This window comes from Ambystoma mexicanum, chromosome 12, assembly GCF_040938575.1.
Source record: "Ambystoma mexicanum isolate Mex_15411 chromosome 12, UKY_AmexF1_1, whole genome shotgun sequence".
Taxonomy (NCBI): Eukaryota; Metazoa; Chordata; class Amphibia; order Caudata; family Ambystomatidae; genus Ambystoma; species Ambystoma mexicanum.
Window position 1 is genome coordinate 409,536,450 of NC_090936.1, and position 23,605 is coordinate 409,560,054.

Below are 23,605 nucleotides of genomic sequence, written 5' to 3' on the forward strand. Positions count from 1 at the left end.
GTCACCCAGTACTCTGCCAGGGCACTCCAGATTCTTTTTTTGAGAGTCCCAAAGCCTAAACCTGCTGATCCAGCGTTCTTTCCTTGATGTCAAACTCCTCTGCCTTCATATCTCGTTTCTTGAGCAAATACCTCTAGCCGTTCATGATGAAACACCAACATTGCACGCTTCCATGGGGTGTTCAGACCTTTAACAATTAGCGCGACGATGAGCATTCCTTCACCCACTATCCCAACTTCCTACTCCACCTAGTATACGGAGATCAGGATTAGGACAAAGCATCTGCAATACATCTCGTGCAGCACAGCACCAGGCAATAAATGGTTCTAACAAAAGACCCAAAAGACTCTTCCCTATACCACCCCCTCCAACTGAACCCATCCCCCCTCTGTTCGAGACACCCTGACCTGCTCTCTAGGACACTGCAGCATTCCACATCCACCTCCAGCCCACCCCTCACCAGATCACTTCTACTCCTAGCAGATACATTATATGTTCCTTTCATCACACTGAAACGCTTTCTCTAGACCCTTCCCCTTTCAACACACATTAATAGTACTCAAAGCCACATTACCCCATATCCATCCTCACTATCCAGCGTTCAGATCTTTGACAGGAGATTAAGCCTTCTAAACTTCCTATTTCCACTGCCTTTTCCCTTGTCCTCTGCTCCTGCGGGCACCCATTCTTGCTCACTGGGGTAAGGTGGGCCAAAGCACCTTCCGCCTCCTCACACGATGTGAAATTACTCTCTCCCCATCTAAAATATCAAGGAGAACAGGAACCACATCTACATTTCACCTCGTGCTCCTGTAACCATGTCACAAAGACCCTACATTCTCCGTTCCCCCCCCCACCCAAGGTAAAAGATGGTTGGTGGGTCCAGATAAATGCTTCCTCAACCTGGCTCTGCACATAATTTGCATGTCATTCCTGTAGTAATGGAACTTCAACATTGATCTGGGTCCTCTGGGTGGGCCTCCTGCCCTATGAATCCTATCCTAGCAGACATCCTGCTCCTTCCCATCAAAGAGTATATACAATCCCTTTGACTCTGTTCCAAGCTTAGAGGACTCCCTTCCCCCCACCCCCTCACAGACTTGCAGTATGCAAAGGTTTGCTCTACTTTCCATTCTCCAAGTTATCAATCTTAAGTGACGGCCCATATTCCTTCTCTTCCAATTCTTTAGTAGATATCTCCATAACGTTTGCGGACAACTCATTTTCCAGGGCTTCCATTTTTTCTTTTATGGTACCAACCCTACCTTTTAACCTCAAGTGCTGAACACAAGTTTGCTCATCCTATTTGCATAGATAATCCCTCAACTGCTGGACTATTATGCATATGTTTAGTTTAATTCCTTCAGCGACAGTGATGTCAGTGCACAGACTTAATTTTGACGAGTATTTTGGATGTATTAAGTTGGCCTTTGTCGCAGTTGCCTCCGCTGTGGCGTGGGGTCAAAACTGAGCCACCCTCCAACTCCATTCCTCACCATGAATCTTTGTAGGTACTCCAGTAACTTGGTTTGTGAGGTCCACTATGTATAGCCTCACTGCTCCCTTACTCCCCATGCAGCCAAATGCAGGGGTTACAGTGTGCTCCTTTCAGCTGCATCAACCTGCTAAACTATTTTAGAGATGGAGACAACCGAAGATCCAATAGGGCTCCCGTACAGGAGCACTTTTTCCTGAGCCACCAGCCATCCAGAAGACATTACATGACAGGCTAATTTGTCAGACAAAAAGTCTGGGAACACAGCCAGGAGATGCTGTTCATGATCTAAAACAGTAAAAGGGATAATGGTAAATAGAACAGTCCCAACCCCTCCCCTTCCTTTATTCGCCCTAAGGTGAATAGTTCCCGGGCACAGCAACAAGGCAAAACCCAATGTCCTTTGAAGAGCCAGTGTAGACGCAGGATTGCAAGGAGGAACTAATCCGGGCAGAACGAGGGCGCAGTCGCCATAAGTGTCCAGACCAAGCAAGCATTTGAAGGCAAGTTCCCAATATAACTCCAGTCCAAACTGACAAAAAAGAATTGCAATTCTGTCCATTAGCATAAAAAAAAACACTTCAAAAATGAGAAATCAATCATGAAAAAACCCAGTGCAAAAAAACCATCCAGGGAAATCCGATAGAGGGTTGTTCAAGGGCAGTCCAGGAAGCAAGCAAAAATGTCCCCCACATGGTAAGCGCAATGCAGCACAAGAAAAAAAATTCTTGTAACATAGGAAGGCAAATTATTTGCTGAATAAAACAGTAACTGGCAGGACAAGGGAAGCAAGAAAACCAAGCAAGATAATGTCAGACACAGATACTCCAACAAGTGCTCACGACACCAGAGGCAATGGTTGAGAAGCGTCAGGGAGGGTCACTGCCCTGCTTATGAACCGTTGGGAGTTGTTGCATGTCACCCCTGCAGGGGGACATGGTATATTCTAAGGTGCGTGTTGTGGTCACATGGGTCCCCCATGTGACCACGTTAATAAAATAGACGAGCTGCTTCCGGCTTGTCAGTCCAAACCAATGAGACTCCGTGGTGTGTGTGTGTGTTTTGTTAGCGCCATGCTGGCGCCTCACCACGTGTGCTGGGCCCAAGGACGGTGCCCCTGCCGGGCAACACTGCCCCTGTGTGTTCCCCTGGCCCTGTGAGTTGGGCCAGGGTGGTGACCCCGGCCTGGGTGCCCCCCAGAGCCGGGGCCGCGGTAAGCCGGTTGCCACCCGGCCATGTGCGGAGCTCCGGTGTCCCTGGAGCAGGTGGGATGAACCCCCACCCCCAATCTAGAGGCGTGATCGCCGCACCTGTGGGTGCACCGTCGGGTGCCACCCGACCCAAGTATGGGGATGCCCGGGGATCCGGAGCAGCCCCCAACAGGAGTTGATTATATTCCAGTGAGCGTGGGACTGACTTACTGACGTCTCACGGCTCCAGTGTCCCGACTGCTGTGCACCATGGGAAGGAACAAGTTACTTACCTGTAACTGTTGTTCTCCAGCATGGGTCTGGCATGGATTCACATGCTCATGAATATTCCCCGTCGTCAGGCTAGGAATCCTCGGTAAAGAAAAAACCAGTATCAGTTTCGTTTCTGATCTGTCTTTCGTAGTAATAACCAATCAATGATCTCTGAGTCATACTGACCACAGCCAATGACTGCCCTCTACCTAAGCCTCGCCTCTGGCAGCCATCTTCAGATTTGGAAGCACGTGAAGTGGCAGTATGACCAAGTGAAGAGCCGCAGAGGGGTAGGCGGGAGGGTTCGCATGTGAATCCATGCCAGACCCATGCTGGAGAACAACAGTTACAGGTAAGTAACTTGTTCCTTCTCCAGCATGGGGTCTGGCATGGATTCACATGCTCATGAATAAAGAATACATAGCAGTACACACATGCACAACCACGGGAGGTGGCAAAGGCTCAACATTAAGCATTACATCAAACTCAACATTAAGCATCTTACCTCCTCACCAGGCTCACCTCAGGCGAACAGGTTGCGCAGCACTGCTTGGCCGACCCTGGACTCCTCCCTGGAATCCCGGTCAACGCAGTAGAATTTCGTGAAGGTGTGCGTCGACCTCCACGTAGCAGCCCTGCATATGTCCAGCAGGGGCACACCAGATAGGAACGCCGTGGTAGCTGCGATCGCTCTGGTGGAATGGGCTCTCGGACAGCCAGGCAGCGGACGGTTTGCCAACCGGTGACAGTACATGATACAGCCGGAGAGCCATCTTGAAATGGAAGCCTTCGAGAGAGCCTTCCCCTGATTGACAGGTCCAAAGTTCACAAAGAGTTGTGACGTCTTCCGAAAACACTTTGTGCGGTCCACGTAGAACTTCAGCGCTCTAGCCACATCCAGCGAGTGCAAAGTCCTCTCAGCCGGCGACAAAGGCGACGGGAAGAACACAGGCAACACCAAGGGTTCGTTGAGATGGAAGTCCGACGGTACCTTGGGCATGAAGGAGGGGTGTGTCCTGAGCACTACCCTCGTGTCGTGAAAAGTCAAGTACGGGGCCTTGCAGGAAAGGGCCTGGATCTCTCCCACTCGTCGTGCGGAGGTGATGGCCACAAGAAACGCTGTTTTCCACGACAGAAATTTCAACGGAGCCGAGTGCAGAGGCTCGAACGGAGGTCCCATGAGCTTGGTCAGCACCACGTTGAGCTCCCACGCCGGGGCCGGAGCCTTCACCGGCGGGAACGATCTGAACAGTCCCTTCATGAACTCTTTCACCAGACGATGAGACCACAAGGACGTCCGCCCCGTGGTTCTGGTGTATCGGGAGATCGCAGCAAGATGAATCTTGATGGACGCGTGTGCCAGTCCAGCTTTGGCCAGCGTCAGCAGGCACGGCAGTACTTGGGGGGCCGTAATCCGTAGAGGGTTAATCTTCTGTGCGTGGCCCCAGACAGAGAACCTCTTCCATTTGTGTCCGTAGCATTTAAGAGTCTCGGACGCCCTGGCCTTTGCAAGAACCTCTCTGCAGTCGGCCGGTATGTCGTATCCTCCAAACTCTAGCGCTGCAGGAGCCAGGCCTGCAAGTTCAGCGATTTCGGGTCGTGGTGGAGGATGGCGCCTCCTTCTCTGGAGAGTAGATCCGCGTCCACCGGCAGCTTGATTGGCGGGGACGCTGACAAGTCCAGAAGGTCCGGGAACCATATCTGCCTCGGCCACGCAGGTGCGACGAGGATCATCCTGCACCGTGACCTCTTGAGCTGGTTGATGAGCCGGATCAGCAGTGGCAAAGGAGGGAACGCGTAGAGGAACAGGCCCTCCCAGGGGAACGAGAAAGCATCGCCCATGCTCCTCGCCTGGGGAAACCTGCTGGCGAACCTCCGGCACTTGCAGTTCGTCGCCGTCGCGAACAGGTCGATCTGGGGTGTGCCCCACCGTCGGAAGAGGCGATTCACTAGATCCTGCCGTAGCTCCCACTCGTGGCACGAGCGCAGCTCCCTGCCGAGTGAGTCGGCGATGGTGTTTTTTATCCCTGCCAGATGAAACGGCACCAGAAATATCCTTTGGGCGATGGCCCAATGCCACAGGTCCTGCGCCTCCTTGGACAGTGCTGGGGACCTGGTTCCGCCCTGTTTCCTGATGTAAAACATGGTGGTGGTGTTGTCGGTGAAGATCCTCACCACCTTGCCCTTGAGGGACGGAAGGAAGGACCTGAGGGCCCAAAACACTGCACGGAGCTCCAGGACGTTGATATGTAGGGATTTCTCCGTCGGGAGCCAAAGGCCTCTTGCGTGCAGATTTTCGGTGTGCGCTCCCCACCCTTCCAGGGAGGCATCCGTGGTCACTGTCTCCTGGTGGGCTGGGGTCTGGAAGTCCAAGCCCGCCATCAGATGCGCGCGGGTGCCCCACCACCGGATCGCTCGTCGGAAACTCGTCAAGTGGGATCCTTTCCTCGAAGCTGCCCGTCGTTTGGATCCAGCGCGCGTCCAGGAACTCCTGCAACGGGCGCATCCGGAGCCTGCACATGGGAATGAGGTAGATGCAGGAAGACATTCCGAGGAGGGACTTGATGGACCTCACCTTGGCCGCGTCGGCCACCAACATCCACTGCACCTTGCCCAGGATGGTCCTGGTCCTCTCCTCCGACGGGGAGGCCAGAAGGGACACTGTTGAGCCTCGCTCCCAGAAACAGAGCGTCTTGCGCGGGTACCAGGTGGGATTTGGCGTAGTTCACGGAGAATCCCAGGTCCGTGAGAAGTTGGACGGACCTTGCCGTGTGAACCACGGCGAGCTCCCTCGTCTTGGCTCGGATGAGCCAGTCGTCCAGGTAGGGGTAGACGTGGACCCCCTCGCGGCGCAGCTGCGCCGCCACCGGTGCGAGGCACTTGGTGAATACCCTGGGTGCCGACCGTAGTCCAAAGGGGAGGGCTTTGAACTGGTAATGACGCCCTTGGACCACAAACCTGAGGAATTTTCGGTGCCCCTTTAGGATGGGAATATGGAAGTAGGCATCCTCCAAATCCAACGACGACAGGAAGTCTCCTTCCTCCAGCTGACCCAGGACGTGCTGGAGGGTGACCATCCGGAACTTCTGCGCCTTGATGAACTTGTTCAGACGTCGCAGGTCCAGGATGGGGCGCCATCCCCCCGTCTTCTTCTTCACGAGGAAGTATCGCGAGTAAACTCCGGAGCCCCGAAGCCTCTTTGGGACGAGTTCAATGGCGCCCTTCCTGAGCATCGCTTTTACCTCCAGGAGAAGTTGAGGGACGTGAAGTTCTTTCCTGGCCACGGGGGGGATGCGCGGGCACCTTCTCTGGAACTCGAGCGCGTGGCCCCGGGCCAAGGCGTCCAGCACCCAACGGTCGGTGGAGATGGACTCCCACACGCTGACGAAGCTAGCCAGCCGGCCTCCCACCGGGGTGCTTCGGTGGGGGCCCGACCCGACGGCCGGTTCAATCCTGCTTCGACGAGGCTTTGCCGCCTTGACCTCCTTGGCGACGACGGCGGGGTCCGCCAGACTTGCCTCGTCCTCTGTAGGCCTCCTGAGACGACGAGCGGGCCGCTTGACGGTAGAGGTGGAGAAACCGCCGCCGGAACCTTTGGAGGCGCCCTTGCCTCCGCTGCTCCGAAAGGGCGTCCGTCGTTGTTGCAGAACTCCCAGGGCCCGGGCCGTCTCAGTGTCCGCTTTAATGGCCTGAAGGGAATCGTCCACTGTTTTCCCAAACAGGTTGTTCCCATCGAAGGGCATGTCCAGGACTCTGGTCTGAACGTCTTGACGGAAGTCCGTAGCCTTGAGCCATCCACGCTGCCTAAGGCAAACGCCGTTGCCCAACTGGCGGAACCCGGTGTCGGCGATGTCCGTCGCAACGGTAATGGCGTGGTCCGAAGCCACCTCACCTTCCTGCAGGATCTCCAGGGCCTCTGTCCTCTTGTCGTCCGGCAGGAAGTCCAGCAGGGGAGCCAGTTTGTACCAGAGCTCCCTGTCGTAGCGGGCCAAGATAGCCAAGGCGTTGGCCGCTTTAATCGTCGTCGCTGCCGACGAGATGACTCTGCGTCCCATAGCGTCCAATTTCTTTCCCTCACCGTCCGGTGGGGAAGTCGATGTGGAGGCCGCACCCCCCCCCCCCGCTTTCTTCCTGGCCGCCGCGGAGACGGAGTCCGGGGTAGGCTGCGCCCGGAGGCACAGGGGGGGCCGTGTCCGGGACCCGGTACTTCTTCTCGTACCGGTCTCTTCTAGCTGGCGTCGTGGAAGGGTTCTTGAGGAGGGTGAGGCCCTCATCCCAAATGTCGTCCAATAGAGGCACTGAGAGGACCGTCTTCCTCTTGGCCTCACGCCGCTGATAAAGGAAACCTTCCTTCTTCTCCTCAGGGCAGAGTTGGAAAAGCTCGGATGCCCTGGTGATCATGGAGTGGAACGATCCAATCTCTTCGGGCGGAGAAGCCCTGGTGGGAGGCGACGACGATACATCCTCGTCGTATACCTAGTCGTCCGTACCCGTCGCTGCCGTGTCAGTCCCCGTATCATCCCCTCGGGTGGACGGGGAGGAGGGCTGGACGGGGCGCGACGGCTGAAAAGGAGGTGGAGGGTGGATCCTTCTTTTCTTAGTAGGGGGAACACCAGAAGGTCCCGGTTCTGGGTCCCCCGACGGGAGAGGATCCTCCGTCGGCAACGGTAGTCTCGTCCTTATCTCTGAGCATAAGGACTGTATAGCCAACAAAATGGCCGCCGAGTTGTCTTGCGGTGCTGGCAGAGGGGAATCCGACGGGCAATCAGGGGCCCCGTCGGTACCCTCAACGATGTAGTCGTCACCTGCGTCGGGATCCATCCCGACGGGCCGGTCTTCTTCCACGCCGAGGCCGTGGCTTAAGACCTCGACCAGTTCCTCCTCCGAGGTTGAAGCCGAATCGACGACGCCCTGCCCCCCCCTTTCTCTTCCCCTTGGGGGATTTCACGGGGGTCCTATCGATGGGCACAAAAGAGGACTCCCTCCGAGGTGGCAGGGAGACTGAGCCCCGAGGTCGCCACCACTGGTGTAGCCTGCACAGGCTGAGCCAGGGCCGCCGCGACAGTTTCGATAGAGGGCTTGGCCGGATGGATTAAGGCCTTCACCACCTTAGGTGCGCTCACTGCCTTATCCTTGAGGGGGGGGGACACCGTGTCGCTCCCCCTCCGCCTTCGAGCTCGACCGGGGCCTCTCCAGGAGCTTCGCCGGGTGCTCGGCCTTCCACTTACCCGACCCAGAGCGTTGGCTCGTGGTTGATGGTGCCGGGGAGGGTGCGCCCTGCCTGGCGCCCGTAGAGCCAGACCGTTCGGCGCTCCCGGTGCCAGCGGACTCGCGGTGCTTGGCCTTATGTTGGACCCCCGTCGCCGGGGCGTCCGAAGACCGCTCGGATTTCTTCTTCTCGCCGGACGGGCTCTTCCCTTCTAGCCAGTTGGCGAGACGTTGATGGCGGTCCTTCATGGTCCGCTCCGACATGTTGCCGCAAAACGCACAGTCCTTCTCCACGTGCGTCTTGTCCTCATGTAGGCAGTAGAGACAAAAAGAGTGTTCGTCCTCCTTGAAGACGTTCTGCAGCTGGCATCCAGGGCAGACCCTGAACAGCTTTCCGGGCGTCGAGCTTCCCTTCTCCTGGGCCATGACCGGGCCTGAGAAACTTCTGGAGTCCTCCAAAAGCGTAGCTCGACGAAATCTTCACCCTTGAGGGGCGCAGACGAATCCGACACGGGTCCCCGTTGATCGGATAGAGAGTCGGTGGAGCTGCTGGAGGCTCTTTTGACCGAAAAAACGAAGTTTTTGAGAAAAAACGTGAAAAAATAGCACTAACGCTCGAGAGCAATAGCACGAGGATCCCAACACATGAACGTGCGGTAAAAATCTGAAGATGGCTGCCAGAGGCGGGGCTTAGGTAGAGGGCAGTCATTGGCTGTGGTCAGTATGACTCAGAGATCAGTGATTGGTTATTACTACGAAAGACAGATCAGAAACGAAACTGATACTGGTTTTTTCTTTACCGAGGATTCCCAGCCTGACGACGGGGAATATTCATGAGCATGTGAATCCATGCCAGACCCCATGCTGGAGAAGTGTAGTTCCGATGCACTCCCTGGCGCAACAGCCGCCATGGCAAATTCCAGTACGCCATGCAAGGAGTGCTGATCAGATTTTGAAAACGGGGCGAGTCCTGACAAGCAGCATCTACCCTGTACAGTTTCAGAGCATCCCTTCTATCACAGAGTGCTCATTATGCTCTGCGTCACTGATCACCGTCAACGAATCCTCGTCTCTGGATGCACAGAGTCGTACTACTCTCCATGCCTGCTCCCGTGCTTTTCACGAGGCTCCCTGGTCTCTGCTCCAGCAGCCATGTCCTGCAACAATCCAGCTTGCCAGCGATATTCCGCCAGCTGGCTGCTGCCGAAATTCACTAAGCGGCTCCTCCTCGGGTGTAAAGTCTCAAGTGGCCCCAGCACTTCTCTACCTTAAGGGTGATGGGGGTACCTTTGCACTGCAATTACAATCGAACATACATGGCTTTTCACTGGGATTATGGGGCTCTGTACGAGTGCGACGTTCTTGCCTGCTGGTCTCCAAATAAGAATGTTTTTAATGCCTTCCGGATCATTAAATTAGTTTTGATATGGCGCAAAAGAGGTAGGGCATTCCACATTTTTGCCACCTGCACTGTGAAAGAACGCCCCTTAGCCACTCTTTGGTATTTTGGGACAACTATTCGTCTATCCTATTTAGATCTAAGAAAGCGTTCAGCTGTTTAAAGTTTATTTACAAGAGGGCTCAGTATCTGGTGCTAAAGGCTTTTAAAGACTAAATACATAGTTTTAAATTTGACACCTTTGCACACTGGCACAAATGCAAATATCAAAAGGCTGGAGAAATTCACATTTTTTTTATTTTCAAAAAAAGTCTGGTTGCAGCACTTGACCCTTGGGAAATGCTATATCAGGGATTTGGGAAGGACCAGATGAATACCATTACTGAAGTCAAGATGGGAGGAGTAAAGTGCGTTAGCCTAGCACCAGAATTTAATTTTCCCAAATCTGAAAAAAACAGGCTGAAGTTACATAAAATTACTTTCCAGTGATTGTTTGTCCAAGATTATACCCATACCTTTTACCTCAGACATGGGTTCAGGACAAGCAGTGAAGGGCTTGGTCAGTATAAAGACCAGATATCAGATTTTTCATAGATTAAAACGCCAGGCTTATCCAGAATTATCTTTATATAGTTTAAACCCATCCATTTTTTATTGAACAGACAATCTTGGATCTTAATAGGTTGTCATCTTGATCAGATCAAACAGAAGCCGAGTACCCTCTGTGTAGTTGAAAAAGTAATACCCAATTGTATAATCTCCATTAATGTCTAAAGGTATATAGATTAAAGAATATTGGGAGACGTGGAGTCCCAAAGAGGTCTACCCTATTTCATCAGCAAAGAGAATAAAATGGCCACGCTGGGTCCGTTGTGTATGGTCGGTTTGAAAGGAATGGATCCATTTTAGGACAGTGTGCTAATAGCCATAGCTGTGGAGTCTACTGTAAAGAATCTGATCAGCTGTATCGAAGGTCGCTACAGGTCAAGTGAAATCAGCGCACACAAGTCTAGTCTGTCAATTGTATCCCTCAGAGTCATAATAGATTAGTTGCATGCTACCATGTGGTCTCAACTTGTCCAGTAGTCCCTTATTTTCTAAAAAACATTTGAACCCGTCCGTATTTCTTAAATACTTTTAGATTCAAACGATAGTTGTGAAATTGGTCTGAAATGACCCATATCAGCTGGAGCCAGAAGGGTTTTTTTATGAAGGGGTTTTGACACAGAATTTCCAATTCACAGGAAAGATTTCTAAAGAGAACGATGCATTAAATAGGTTTAGGGTGTTATTTGAGATTGATGGAATCAGATTATAAACACATTTTAGGTGGAAGCGGATCCAGGGGGCAGCCTGAGATTTTGGCAGAGGAAAGGAATGGTCAATTCAAGGTTATCTGGAATCAATGAATTCAAGAAGTCGTGTGAAATGATAGTACTATTAGAGGGATTGTCTTGTACGTCGCATTAGCAGAGATCAGATCATTCATATTTCTCAGTTTTGTTTCCGAAATGTATTGGGTGTCAACCACAAAGTTTATCTGTGCTTTCTGCTCCAGTACAATGCTTTTTGGCCTCCAAATACCTTCTTGGGTACATTTGGTGCAGTCGATTTTGTTTCCATAGCATAAGATCTTGCTCTGATAAACTACCCCCAAAGCAGTTATAAAAAAATTTAAAAAAGCTTGTTCATGTATCGTCTCTTCACCAAGTGGGTCGCCAGCGCTATTCTATATTCCCAATTTTGCGTCTTCACAGGTTCAAATCATGTGAACCATTTTTACTAGGATTTCCCTTTACCCGTGATTTAGAGTTAACCAGAAGTGCCATTTTAGCAAGGATCATTTTGGTATGGCCGTGAAGTTCGTTCAACAGTTTCAGGATTGTTTGTGTGGAAGATGTTCTGAGAGAAGGGAAACCTCTTTAGTTTCTTCCCTAGTGACTGGTTTCCATGGGCGTTTTGAAGTTGGTACAAGGGAAAAAGGCCTGGTTTTCTTGGTGCTTACACCTGGAATTACAAATGGTATACCTAAGTGATCTGTCCAAACAAAAAGGATAGCAGGAGATACTAGTATGAGTAGGGTAATGAACGAGTGTTAAAGGGTGAAATATGCCGCACTTGGGCTATTGGCAGCTTGGTTAGATGAATCAACAGCTAGATGCAATGACAGATTGGGGGGGGGGTGGGGAGTTGAGAGATTAACATACTGTAGGGACAGAAAAATGTTAAGGGCCAGAGGGACATTTGAAAAGTTAATGTACCTTTTCCACCAGGTGTTGTAGGGGTAACATTGAGCAGGACAATCAGGATAATGAGACAGCCAAAAATATTACAGACTTCTTTACCGCAGAGTGCCATGAGCCGTCTAGCTCCCAGTTGCTGTACAACCCCAATACGTTGAACCCTTCCAACTGGCACAGCCCAGAGTAATCTTGGTGCCCAAAGGGCCCCCGGTGGCCCAATGTACCTCTTACATGCTGGTGAAGAGGGGAGGCAGCTCATAGGGAGATGTTGGTGTCCTCCAAGAACTCCTTAGACAAATACTGACAGGAAATGAGGAGGAGAGAAGTCAACCACTCCACCTCATTACTATGAATATTCCAGGAGCACCAAGTGATTTGCATAGCCTGGTTAAGGAATTTCCAAACATTAGGGAGGAGCGGGAACTGTTCGTAGAAGAACTGCCGACATTAATACAAGGGTAGAATACGACTTGGCCAGATCTTAACCAGTTCATGTGTGTAGTGATGCTGCCTAAAGTGAGACAGCGATGTACAGAAAGCGCCACTTGGCAAGATCAAGGACAGGTGATGCCTATTCTCAGACTAGGGCAAGTATAGTTACTGTTATCTCCAAGATTTTCCCTCGAAAGACTGATTGGGCAAAGATAGGAAATTGCAAGCAAATGAAGGGAGAATCCCCTGCAGATTAACAACTCAAAATGGTGTTCGCCCAATATCCAGGCATCATTAAGCCAAAGGAGACTGGGCAGGAGGCCACAGCCAACTCCTTTGTAGCGGTCCATTATTGAAGGAGGTGCGAGCACAACTAAAGAATGTGTGCTTCGGTCACAGACCAAACCCTTAACAGGGCTAGTAGCGATTGCGAACCACTTTCGCATGCCCGGAACTAAAGACGACAGAATAAACTAATGTCCCTCCAAATGCAGAACGTACAAAGGCAGAATTTGTCAAATGCTTTGAGGGGTTTTGGGGGGGGGGGTAAAAAATTGAAATATGTTAAGAGGCCGCCCACCCTGGGACAGATGGGACATGTCATTGGCTACCAAGTCAGCAGGACCAGCAAGGACAGGTGGGTCAACAGGATCAGTAAAGGGCATGAGGCGGGGACCAAGAAGAGAACAAACCAACCCGTTAATGAGCACTTACTGTAAACCGACTCGACATTGGAACAATGAATGCCCACATAAAGATCCAATTTCCAGCGAAATCCGAAGCAGACCACCACCCAAGGTTCCCCCTGCAGATAACTCCACTGCCTTCCCCGACAACTCAACCGGAAATCTCTTCACAAATCCAAATGCCCCAGCTGATGCTCCAGGGCTGCCTCATTCCCTAGATTGGCCATGATCTGTTCCGGCTACATCAGCAGAATGATGTCACAATAGATCTCTTTATACCGATAGGCCAGCACGAACCATATGTAAAATTGTAAACATCTGCATCCTGCCTAGTGGACACAGGTGTAGTAAATCAGCTCTGCGTATGGAGGACAGTTTCCCAGATGTGCCAGAGCCCAACATTGAAGGCAGAAGGGATATCCAATATCCCAGGCATATACTCTTAAACCACTCACGATTATGGTAGGATGTATTACTAGAACACATGCTTTCCTTGCGAGACCTTCAGCTCCAGTTAATTTGTGTAAGTTTAGGTGCACTATGTTGCATGCCTGACAGGGTATTCTTAAACGTTCTTAATGCAGAGGCTATTCTTGCAACCCTCTAAGTAGACCCAGAGAATTGGTCCCCAAATAAGGGAGAGTGACCAGATTTGAAAGCATTAACTACATACCTGCTCTTTTGTGATCAACTCAAAGAGGTAGGATACATACACACTGATGAACCTGTTATGATCAAAGTTGGCCCATTTTCAAAATGCCCACACATTTCACAGTACCCCCCCATTTAAAGCCAGAGGCAGAGAATATAATGACTTCAGGAATTGGGTCACTCCCGAAACAATTCATGCAACACCCAGATACTGCATGCCAAGAAGCCAGGAAACACCATCTACCCTTTTATCCAAGACCTAAGAGCCGTTAACACAGTGGAAGTTCCTTCATTTACAGTCGTGCCAAACCCAGCTACAATTTATTGTTTTAAATCATTTTTATCTGCATTTTTTAACAGAAAATTGCACAAGTTGCAGCTCCACTTGAACCCCCACTACTCAGAAGGTCTTGTGAAGAATCAAATTCAAATTATTAAAAGAATCAAATGGTAAGAAAACATGAAACCCCCAAACATTAGGGTGCATTGAGCCGGGCAAAATCAAAAGGCGTTTAACATCTTCCAGCAGGCACCACAGCAGTTCATTAAGCCACTTGGCCCCATTTCACTGCTAAGGGCATTCAAGCAGTCCCATTGTTCTCCATCAAGCAGGGCATGTAGTGTCCGTTCCGTATGAGTATATGCCAAAATCCCTCAACTATGGAAGGCAGACTGGGTCTCATTCTCTGCATGGTAAAACTTCTCAGAAGCAACCAGTGACCACAGGCGTGCCCACCAATCCTAAACATTTGGCAGCTTTGACAACCTCCAGAAGGAAGCTATAGAGGCCCTGGTCGCAAGGCGCATAGTAAGTACTAAACAAATCCATGCAGCGTCTGCTCCCCCCAGAGCACCCAGAAAGCAGACTACTCCAGAGGCAGCCAATAGTTAATTGAAGTGAGTACATCAGACCGAGTTTAGGCCAACGCCACCATATAAGCATATAGGCACTCAAACTCCCACAGTCCACTGAAAATCCCCCCACCTCCCCCATGTGCTGCACCCTATCCAGCGCGGTCTATCCTCTTGCCAGGAACTTTAACCCAGACTCAGAATATTGAACACTCTCGGTTGCCCTCCCAAGACCATCCAGGCCCCCTTCCAATCCTCAGGGGAAAGCTCACACCCAAGGTCTTCATGCCATGCACCTGCTTAGGACGGGAGAGAACCCCCAATGTCCCCCACCCAGGCAATAGTATATAGGTTGGATACTAGGGCACAGTAAGACCTCTGGTGGCCACCTGCCGGTTGCATTGCCTTAACAGCCAATATCAAAACCTGTGCCACTCCTTCACCCAAAAGGTGTCTGCAGGATTTGAAAGATCGGATCTGGACATGGTCGAACAGGTGCGTGCGCTTGAAATTCACAGCCCACTGTCCTAAAAGTTGAAGGCTATACCATCATAGGCCAGTTGGAAGCTAGGGTTGTAGTGAACAGGAGTGAGCGTACAAGTTGACTGCTACAACTGTAGCAGTCACGCTTAGACGCTCAATGGCCCATCCCCCTAGGGATTCATCTGAGGTATCAAAGCGGTTTGCCTGCCACATCCTGCTCTAGGCGGTGTCACACTTTTGTAGAGGATGGGTTGATCCAGTCCCGAATAACATTTAGTTGGGCTGCCCAGAAGTACCTATGTATGTGTGGGACTGACACCCCACCACAAAATCCCCATGTTTATAGAGTAGCTTTAGAGACAGGCTTTCCCTCCCTTTTAGATGTACCTCATGCTCTCCTGCTGAGTGGCCAGGGAGTGAGCCGGGACAGTGACCAGGAGTGGCTGGAAGTTGTACAGCAGCCTTGGCAGGAAATTTACCTCGATAGCTGTGACCCTCCCAAACCACAAAATAGCCTTCATCTTCCAGGATCGCAGATCAGCCTTGATGGCCTCAAAAAGGGCAGGGTAGTTGGCTTGGAACAGGCCATCATATCGGGTTATGACCGACCCCTAAATATTTGAGCTTCTCAGTTGCCCAGACAAAAGGAGCCTCGTGTTTGAGTGCTCAACACCTCTGCCCCACAAGAAATATTCAGAGCCACGCTTTAACTGAGGTTTACCTTAAACCTAGATACCGGGCGGAAAGCGCGTAGGATCTCCAACAGCATAGGGGCCAAGGTGTCAGCCCTTACCAGGGTGAGGATCTCATCTGCAAAAAGTGCAATTTTATGCACCACGCCCTGTAGAGAACGTAAATGCACTCCTCTGTTCTAACCCGCGCTGCAAGCTATTCCACTGCTAACGCGAGGAGCAGGGGCATCCCTGCCTAGTACCCCGGAAGAGAAACCCTGTGAGATCCCACTTTTAGCCAACACCCGCACCATCGGGCAGGAGTACAGAGAGAAAGCCCCCCCCTAATAAAGACATCACCCAAATTTCACCTTCGTAAGAAGTTGCAGAGAAAAGGCCACTGCACGTGGCCAAATGCCTTTACCACATTTAAGCCCCAGCAATAAGGCTGGGGTACCAGTGCAGTGTACCTCTTCTAGTCTCAGAGCCAAGATCTTAGCATATATCCTATCAGTATTCAATACCGCTATAGGCCTGTATGATGAGTAGGATATGATATTTTGTTCAGCTTTGCAATGAGGGAAATACAAGCCTGGCCCATAGCTTCCATGCCAGAATCTTACCTGCTCTGTTCCCTTCTTCAAAATGTTTCTACTTAACCTGCAAAAATTGCTAAATTCTGCTTCAAGCATGTTCACCTGTCTGTGCGCAGTATGCAGGGGCCAGAAAGCCTTATATGAGTTTCTGTTCACCTACCTATTTTTCACTTCCTGACTGAATGAGGCGGTTTGCTCCTGCCTGCGCCAATTTACCACTGCTGCCTTGGAAATAACACCCCAAACCCCTATGTAAGCCTTGAATGCATACCATTGAGTCACCGCTGGGTCAGTTTGAAAAAAACTCGATCACCCCATTAACTTCCTCCCTCACTATAGGATCATTTAGGAGACTGAGTTTCAACACCTATGACCTGTCTCACTAGGGGGTATAGTGAGACTCATGGAGATAAGGCATGATCTGAAAAATAGATAGTACCAATATCAATATTGCTCACTTTGCTTATAGGTAGGGGAGGGGTTGATCTCCAATCTAATCTTGAGAATATGCAGTGTGGATGTGAGAAGGTATAATCCCTCGCCATTGGGTGTATGTGGCGCCAATCATAAGAGTACGTGCAAATCTGCCAGCAGTTTAATGAGGGCGGCCTAAGGACAAACCAACCCCCAATAGTCCTGTTCAGACTCATCCCAATTGGTGGGGGTTGATGGGCAATTCCCCCCCGGATAATATGGCCCTTGGAGAACACCAGTAGCTCCCCCAACACCACGCAGAGGAAATCATTCTGCCTAGTGTTAGACTTGTATATGGCATAAAGTAACTTTAAATCCTCCCCGGAGGCCTGTTGCAAAGAAATCTCCCTTCCACATCATATTTCACCACTTTAGCCTGGAACAGGACCCTCTTCCCAATGAGGATCCCCACTCCCCGCTTTGAGGCGGTGAAGAAAAGCTGCCAAGGATAATCCCTGGTGTGAAGCCTGCCGAACATCTAGTCTGCACCGGTGCGTTTCTTGTAGGAACGGGACATCTACTTGTGATCGCGAGTTCGGGCCCCCAACATTGTGGGTCATACATCACAGCTCCATCCCACCATAGAGGCTACCAGGATTCCTGTACACTGCCCCTTATTCCTCCCAGAAAGGAAATGCGCTTGGATAAGTGCCCATATTGAACACCCCGCCACCCCAAGTTGGTATTACCAAGATGAGTCAATGCATTCCCCAATTTAACAAAACAAGAATAGACAGCTGCTCACCTCAACCAATCCCCAGAGTGTAGAGGCAGATATGTCCCGCCAGGAACACTGAAAGAACAGGCTTGCCTCCCCTAAACCGGGCAAGACACCCCCCTGTCATGCAGCCCATCACACATACCTTTGGTCCCCCGGCGCCGCACTGCAGCGCTTGCCGTTTCACCAGCTGGGACCCCTCATCTCACCCACCGGGCTCCCAGGCACACCAATGTGTGCAGCTCATTCACCAGCCCGCAGAGATGCTACGGGGTGTTCCTCATCCAGGGTCAGCAGAGCTCTTGCAGCACACAGCCATATTGGCCGCCAGTGAGCCAAAGTCCTGGTGTCATGGCCCCAGAACACAAACCACACCATCTGGTGATGGGGCAATGGGTCACTTAACTCACTTACAAGGCTGAAACACATGTATGTTGGTACTCTTGTCCAGAGAGGAATTGCATAGCATTTCGGTGCTGGACTGCCCATGTAGGCGGGACAAAGACCGATATGCAAATGGATATTTCCCATCTGTGAAAGGTACAGTGAGCAAAAAGCATGTGCTGCAAACTCATCTCAGAACAGGTTATCATGCCATGTTCATTCTGGAGAGGAGCACCTGCTACCCTTTTTTTTTTTAAACATTTCTTAGAAGGGTATTATTTGCACAATTCTGGGTAGAGAATTATAAGATTTAATATCATTCGTGAAAGGATTTTAAATTTTATATATAAATAATTGTACTGTTTTCCCCACCAAGGCATTTTCTCACTATTTCTTCCATAGCGTTCGCCGACTGCTTGGAAATATTTAAGAATGCTACATAGCTTTGCCTTTTTGTTATTTGGGCTTGTATTGTCAGAAGATTGGTGGTCAGACAATTTAAAGAAACAGGTTTTTTTTTTTAAACCGGATTGGTTTAGATCTTAAAATCAGCTAACATTTGTCAGTTTAAAAAAAAAAATACTTACAATAAAAGTAGTAAAGATTGTATACATAGCGTCTAGCAGTGAGATCCATGGGTAATTACGCTGATCCAATCCATTACCTTTTTGTGGATGAGGACAAAGCATCTCTCCAGGAAGAAGGGAATTTCTCATTAACATTTAAAAATAAGTTGGGAAATCTTAGCCCATAGTTCTGGATCAGATTTCAATGCTACATTTGACAAACCATCAGGTCCAGGTGCGTTAGATTTTACATTTATCAATAGCTCTTTGAATATAGTCCAAATCAATATCAAAAATATTCCTGCTGGATTTGATCCGTTTCTTCTGCTGTTGCTACCAATATCTCGGCAGAGGGACTTGAATATAGCTGTGCAAAAATTCTATCCAAGCCCTTTCCGTGATCAGGTTTGACTGGAGAGATCTCTGTAGTATCAGATTTTATTAGGGCCCAGAAATGGGTGCTATTTTTTGGTTCAGGGCACAATAGTGTCTTTTTGCCATTTTAGATGCCCGTTTGCCTTTATCCAATTTAAATGTTCATTTTAATTTTCTTAGCACATTAACTCATTATTCCCATTTTCTCCGATTACCCTTGCTTGGCACCTATATGTTTTTTCCCTCCAACGAGGGTCTAGGTCACATTTCGGTCTATAATTGACCTTTGTTTGATTATTTAGCCATGTGAGAGGCAAGAACCTCTCCAAAATAGTTTGAACATAGGGAACAAATCCTCTCTAAGTTAAAGCATTTAACAAATTCTTCCAAACATCTTCCCATTTTTTCATTAACATAGATTCGCAATTTGAGGCCTCCAAATAACCGCATGATTTCTCGCTTACTTCCAAACTTACAATTTGATCAGTGAGACACTCTTGAATTTCTAGTAGTAAGATAAGAAGCAATGGTCTACAATCGCTATTCAGACTCCAAAATGACCAAATTCCTGCACAGGAGGGCAATCTGCTTGGAGGCAAATATATAATCCAGTGTTAAGACTGAAGAACTACTAACCAGAGTAAAGGTAGGAGGGATATTCCCTCTTCATTACCAGTATGTTTAAGTCCCAAAATGTCAAACGTCTTATCAATATTGCCCTCTCATGTACCACGAGTTTCTATAGAACGATCACGAAAATGTTCTTTATCGAAGCAATCACTATTAAGGTCTCCCTTCAAAATACAACTACAGTTCACATACATACATTTGCCCATGATATCTAATAAAGTAGATACACTTTGCACATCTTAATTGTTGGGGGTTGCAATATACATTCAGTATTGAACACTAGTTCAAGATTTCGCCAACAAGTCCTAACATTTAATTTAACACCGTATGTCTTTCAAGTCCGTCTGCATTAATGTCATAAAATAATTACAATCATTCCGAAGGGCACAGATTAGTCCTCCCACAGATTAGTCCTCCTAAAGGGTCTACCATTGGCCCCTTTCCTGACTAGTTCATGAAGTATATCCCTCAAGTACGGGGTCATCCATGATCTAGGTTTCTTGCAGCAAAATAAAGTCAGCCCAAAGATTAGTGGTGAAACAAAGTGTGAAAAGCCTCTCGTATTCTAGAATGCCAGTTTGACATTTCTCAATTAGTTATTCCCAGGCATTGTGCCCTTATGGGTATGGAGAGCGCTCATGATACGAGTCCAATCATAGGATAACCTTCTTGCCATATCTGGTATACCCAATACTACCCAAGAAGAGTTGCTACCCCCAGTCTACATTGATCACTAGTGGGTCATACAGATCTGTTATTTTGCCACCTTCATGTTCTAACATCTCATTTTGGGCAATTGATATGCTATATTCCAGTTGTTCAAGGGCTACGGCTTCACTCAAATTTTTTATCAATTCAGATGTAAAACCCAAGCATACCATATCCACTCGTCTGGTGGAAAAACTCTACACATGTTAAATCTGTCAATCTAATCAAATCCAACTTTGGGATTTCGTTTGAGGGCTAAAATGGAACCTATTTAGGGCAAAGTCACCATTTAGTTTAAATTTTGGTTCCAAATATAAAATGTAATTTCGCTCTAAAGGGGTCATCATTCTTTAGGTTTTCAATTGGGCTGTGTGTACAAGTGTCCCCACTACTTGGCAACCTAAATTGTTTCTTCTCCCCTCCAAGATTGCCCTTATCCTCTGAACTTGCATGTTTCTGCCCTCCAAAGGTTGACTTCTCCATTTTTTTGTTTAGTTAGGTCTGTCCTGAAATCTTTTTTCGTCTTTCTTCAAGACAGAAATATCCGGTAGGCATTTACATCCTCTAGCTGAAGAAAGTTCCTTAGAATTAACTTGCGTGCCACAGTAGCCAAGTTGGTCACCGGCACTCTGGTTGTTAGACTAGTATAAACATCTCCTCTATTCCCGTCAGGTGTGCTCCACCCAGGTACTCTTCACATCACACAATTGTCCCTTTCTACATTACCATTGTCATTTTCCTTGGTTTGGTTTCCCTCATACTGTGAGCTTTCATTCTTAGCCAAATAAACTATATCAGGTACATCAGAGTGATCAGTCGGAATAAGAATACTCATTCATGGAGACTTGTAGTACTAAAGGTTTTTTTAAAAAAAGTTATTGCTCCCTTTCCAATCACTGGTGTACGTTTTATACTCTTTGCTTTTGTTTTTTGAGTAGGCTCACAACTTGCATCACCTAATACCTTGACAAGTATCTACACATTCATTCTCTTCTAGCCTTTCCTGTGTTAACGCCTTTATTTTATTCAAGTTACAAAGAATTTGCGTGAACCTATAGGCCCTTTCTTAGCCACATTTCTTAGATTTCTTTTGGCAGTTTTTTCCCCTTCTACCCTTTACCATAAGTATACTTTTAATTACAATCTCGGGAACACAGCAGTTTGCCAAAGGTTTTACATTTTTAGTCTCCATGTTATGTTCTCTCTCAAGTGGACACTGGTTTCTAGACACCAATTCCTCTTCCGAGACCAGAGTTGCCAAAGTATTTGCAGCTTGGATTTTAGTGGTACTAACTTCCAAATGCCCCTCCGCTGGTACTACAAAATAGGCCGGTCTAGCAGAGGCCATGACAAAAACCTCAAAGAAATTTGAGGTAAGGTCTTCCAGAGTCGACCTTACTTCACGTAGTTCATATTGTAGGGTATCGTGGCCTTTGTCCATTGTGTCCAGAATACGCATCAACATAGGGAAGGAAAATATATCAACACCTAGTCATTGTTTGTTGCATTTATCGGTATATTCTCATGATTTAATTCAGACCCTAACACAGCATTGCCCCCTTGACCCATAGTTTGTGTAGAACTATTTGGGTTAGGGTTTGTTGCTTTAGGGCCCTGGAACACTATTACTGAAGTCTTCAAGTGGCGATTCACCCAAAAAGTGTGCCAGAGTCCGATGCAAGCATACACTTACTCTTCTATCTCAATTGTATGAGTGTACCATCTCGGGGAGAGGCACATTTGCTTGGTCAATTCTTGGGATACTGTTGGTGCCAATAGGGACACATCAGATATAAGATCTTTATGTGGGCAGTTCTCCAAATCTTCTCAGTCTAGGTGATTCAAGGAACAAGAGTCATCCACAACGTTGTGTTGGTGTTCAATTCTCTGCCGGGGTATAGCGATTAGGTAGTTAAGCTTTAACTTGTGTCTGTGTTTGGTGCAAAGCAACAGGAATTGTTCACGGCCTTACTCATCTCTTGAGCCATACCGTTAGTGGCCATTGAGTTCAAGCCCAGATCTTTATTCAGGGTATCTAGTTGCAGACTGTCAATCATTGGTTGCATCCCTCCTACCACCACCTGGGCAAAGGAGCATGATGGAGTTTGTATAAACCACGTTTTAACAGTCATAAGCAACAGGACATCTCTGGTGCAGAGCTCGCCAATACCAACATTGGGAGCGGCACATTTTTGGGACTCAAGCTCATGAGCAAGACAGAAATACAACCAATATATTGAGTGATGTCCTCAGGCCGCAATGGGACATTACCTGTGAAGGGCTGCAATATTACTGTAATACTGAACAGAGTATCCACGAAGATGTGAAGTAAAGCAGGTAGACAAAAATCCCAGGAAATGATTCAAGAATATCAAAAGACATGTGGCCCTGCAGAGTCTTGTGGCAATAAAGGGGATTTACACGCGACACCTGCTGCAAGATGAATAGGCGCGTTTGGCCACCTGATAAAACATGTAGTGGCATGTTATCATGGGCCGTTAACATCTTTCGATGAAAAATAAAGCAAAGAATTGAACATTTCCTGTGAGGGAGGCCTCCGTAACTAGGTGATCTACGGCCATGGTTGCCAAAGGGGTTAATCACATTCTCCTTGTAGGCACACCATAGGAGATCCAGTGCAGCCTTGCTCAAGACCTGAAGGTCCATCATCCTCTCGAAGAACTGAGGATGAGATCCCTTCAGTGGGCCGTCAGATCCCAATGGTCAGACATGGCTTCCTGCATTTTCCTGGTGCCAGAGTCCTGAGGCAGAGGAAACTCAGAAAATGAAGCCGTCAATTGTTGGGCTTTTTGGAATGTCATGAACATCTGCAGAATATGTTGAGCCCTCACATCGGCTGGCGAAGCTTTCCCTGAGGAAGCATCCAGGACTGCTCCAATAAATTGAAGCTTTGGGGAAGGTGGTATGTTGGATTTCTTGAAATTGAGAGAGAAACACAGATTGCGGGAGTGGCAGATGATGCAGAGATATTCCAGAAGTTCTTTGGGAGCATGAGCCCTGATCAGCCAATCATCCAGCTAGGGGTAAATGTGAATTGCTCCCCTCCTTAGACTTGCCACTACTGCCGCCATCAATTTGGTGAAGATGTAGGTGAGCCCGAATGGCAGAACCTGAAATTGAAAATCAGAACTGCCAATGGCGAACCTCAAGTACCTGCTTTGCTTGGGATGTATGGGCACATGGAAGTAAGCATCCTGAAGATCGAGTGACACCACCCAATCCTGGAGCTGAATTGCCTGGAGGATTAGCAAAAGTGACCATCTTCAACTTTCCCTTCCTCACGAACTTGATCGAGCGTCTCAAGTCCAAGATGGGTCGCCGTCAGTCATCCTTTTTGGGAATTGGGAAGTATGGAGAGTACCATCCTTGGTTCCCCTGGGCTGCAGGTACCAATTCTATTGCACCTTTCTCTAACAGTGTGATCATCTCTTGCAAGAGGAGCGGATCCGGATACTTTGAGTGGCTACCTGGCTGAGAATTCAGAGGCCTTTTCAAGAATGGGTGGCAGTAACCATCGGCTATTGTTTGCAGGGCCCAAGCATCTGAAGCA

At 48.7% G+C, this 23,605-nt stretch overlaps 1 protein-coding gene across 13 annotated transcripts in view; it reads right to left on the reverse strand.

The window, feature by feature from the left end:
• CAPRIN2 (caprin family member 2) overlaps nucleotides 1–23,605 on the reverse strand; it is a 2,777,496-nt gene that overhangs the window by 2,113,781 nt on the left and 640,110 nt on the right. The gene's annotated exons all lie outside the window — the stretch shown is intronic.